The sequence below is a fragment of the Larimichthys crocea genome, chromosome XVII, assembly GCF_000972845.2.
Source record: "Larimichthys crocea isolate SSNF chromosome XVII, L_crocea_2.0, whole genome shotgun sequence".
Taxonomy (NCBI): domain Eukaryota; kingdom Metazoa; phylum Chordata; class Actinopteri; family Sciaenidae; genus Larimichthys; species Larimichthys crocea.
Window position 1 is genome coordinate 6,857,219 of NC_040027.1, and position 2,190 is coordinate 6,859,408.

Consider the following 2,190-nt stretch of genomic DNA (forward strand, 5'->3'; position numbering starts at 1 on the left):
ACATGTTGTTGCACATGTTTACATGTTGTTGCACGTGTATACATGTTGTTGCACATGTTTACATGTTGTTGCACATGTATACATGTTGTTGCACATGTTTACATGTTGTTGCACATGTATACATGTTGTTGCACATGTTTACATGTTGTTGCACATGTATACATGTTGTTGCACATGTTTACATGATGTATGTTTACATGATGTTGCACAAGTGTATATGTTGTTGCACATGTTTATATGATGTTGCACATGTATACATGATGTTGCACATGTTTATATGATGTTCCACATGTATACATGATGTTGCACATGTTTATATGATGTTCCACATGTATACATGATGTTGCACATGTATACATGATGTTGCACATGTATACATGATGTTGCACATGTTTACATGATGTTGCACATGTTTACATGATGTTGCACATGTATAAATGATGTTGACGTCTCACTGTGGTACTAACAGACGTCAGCGTCATCAGTGATGGTAAAATAACGAGCAGAACGTGCTGAGATGAAGACATGTTGAAGATATAAACAGTGCGGATGAAAGCAGATCAAAGTTCATGGTCAGAGAGATTCCAGTAAGAAGAAGGTCAACAACATGACTCAGCAAACACGCTGACACGAAAACAAACAGCTCAGATATTCAGTTATTAAACTTCATGTTTATGTCATTAAGTATTTATTTTCATATAAACAGTGGAGAGTATCTTAAAGGGGGTGAATGTATATTTTATATTTCAAAATAAAACTGAATTAAATAGAAAAATATAAACTGTTTAATAATAGTGTCTGTCTGTCTGTCTGTCTGCCTGTCTGACTGTCTGTCTCGGTCTGACTGTCTGACTATCTGTCTGTCTGACTGTCTGTCTGTGTGACTGTCTGACTGACTGTCTGTCTGTCTGTCTGTGTGACTGTCTGACTGTCTGTCTGTCTGTCTGTGTGACTGTCTGACTGACTGTCTGACTGTCTGTCTGTGTGACTGTCTGACTGTCTGTCTGTCTGTCTGTCTGTCTGTGTGACTGTCTGTCTGACTGTCTGTCTGTCTGTCTCTGTCTGACTGTCTGTCTGTCTGACTGTCTGTCTCTGTCTGTCTGTCTGTCTGTCTCTGTCTGTCTGTCTCTGTCTGACTGTCTGTCTGACTGTCTGTCTGTCTGACTGTCTGTCTGACTGTGTGACTGTCTGTGACTCATGTCTGGTTTTTCTTCGACAACCTTTCGGCCTCTGAACCAGCTGATCTGTGATGTCACAGCTCCACCTGGTGGTCGGAGCAGAACTTTATTTATTCACAAAAAAACACCTGAAGTCAGTTTATTATTTTCTTTTGATTCTAAAATCATCAAAACAAAATCAGCAAAACAATTAAACTGTACTAACTGATCCATGTTCGTCTGATTAAAGTGAAGCACATTCAGCTCAGACTGATCCGCTGTTAGCAGGAAACAGAACCGGGCCCAGCAGCCGGGTCCATCAAACATTCAGCTCTGAAATAGCTGAAGAACACCTGAACAAGACAACAACAAGACTTTAAAGATCTGCAGAATCAGAGCACGACTCAGCACCTGACAAGCGCTGAGTCATGATCCTGCAGGAACACTTAGTGTTCACACACACACACCACACACACACACACACTCTTACTTCCCGGAAGCAGTGAGCAGAGGAGAAGGAGGAGGTGATGCTCGTCTCCTCGTCTCTTCCCGGTAGTCAGACCCCTCACGAGATGCAGCGCACCATCACTCGCTCACTGATTGGCTGTCGCAGAGACAGCCTCAGGCCAATCAGAAAACAGCTCTGAGGAGTGTCAACCAACCAGCTGCAGAGCAGAGATGAGACGAGGAAGATAGAAACATGTGTGTGTGTGTGTGTGTGTGTGTGTGTCATAGGACAAATCAATAGTAGTCGGTGTGTTTGATCACGCTGAACACACACATTCTCCAACATTGTGAAAACGTGGTGAACAAATGTTTGTTGCAGGGACGTGACAGAGACTACGTCCAGGTTTTAGACAGTCTGCGGGGACGTCACGGAGACTACGTCCAGGTTTTAGACAGTCTGCGGGGACGTCACGGAGACTACGTCCAGGTTTTAGACAGTCTGCGGGGACGTCACGGAGACTACGTCCAGGTTTTAGACAGTCTGCGGGGACGTCACGGAGACTACGTCCCGGTTTTAGACAGTCTG

General features: G+C 43.5%; 1 long non-coding RNA gene across 1 annotated transcript in view; it reads right to left on the reverse strand.

Moving 5' to 3' along the window:
- Positions 1–1,162: 1,162 nt before the first annotated feature.
- Positions 1,163–2,190, reverse strand: part of LOC113747951 (uncharacterized) — a 1,922-nt gene continuing 894 nt past the window's right edge. Inside the window, exons 2-4 of the long non-coding RNA XR_003464017.1 lie at positions 1,648–1,822; positions 1,384–1,510; positions 1,163–1,264 (exon numbers count right to left, since the gene is read on the reverse strand). This is a non-coding gene — a long non-coding RNA (uncharacterized LOC113747951). The remainder of the gene's footprint in view (positions 1,265–1,383; positions 1,511–1,647; positions 1,823–2,190) is intronic.